Below are 583 nucleotides of genomic sequence, written 5' to 3' on the forward strand. Positions count from 1 at the left end.
TTACAGAACACTGCCAGTGTCTCTTGATTACTGGATCCAAAGTCCAGCTTGGGATACAGAGTGGGAAATATTACATATTCAGTCAGGCCAGTGACGTCAGACAGATTGTTGTAGATAATCTGACTAAAAAGATTGTTCACGTGACACGTCCCGAATGGTCATTGAGTTCGGAGCAGAGGTTAACATATTTTCTCTAATGGTAACCCTTTTTAAACAATGAACCAACGAAAACTATGAATCAAGCGTCTTACGTATGATAATCGCAGGCGAATATGAAGATTTAAAGTGTTTTATAAAAATAACACAAAAACACTAACACGCCTACAGTCATGAAAGGGAGGATAAAGGGAAGTAGTGAACATTCAGATTAATTTATGTAGTAACATATGTACGTAGAAAATAGTATTTTATGGAAGATCATGTAAATCATGTACATTTGTGCTTTATTTAAAATATTAGCATTTATGTGTATACATGTAGAGTAGCGTGAGTATATTTCAGTTGACATCCTATAGATGGCAGGAGTAAGAATAACTAGCGATAGAGGAAATATAATATATATCAAGAGGATGTAACTCAATTA

Source organism: Penaeus monodon, chromosome 23, assembly GCF_015228065.2.
Source record: "Penaeus monodon isolate SGIC_2016 chromosome 23, NSTDA_Pmon_1, whole genome shotgun sequence".
In the NCBI taxonomy this organism is placed as follows: Eukaryota; Metazoa; Arthropoda; class Malacostraca; order Decapoda; family Penaeidae; genus Penaeus; species Penaeus monodon.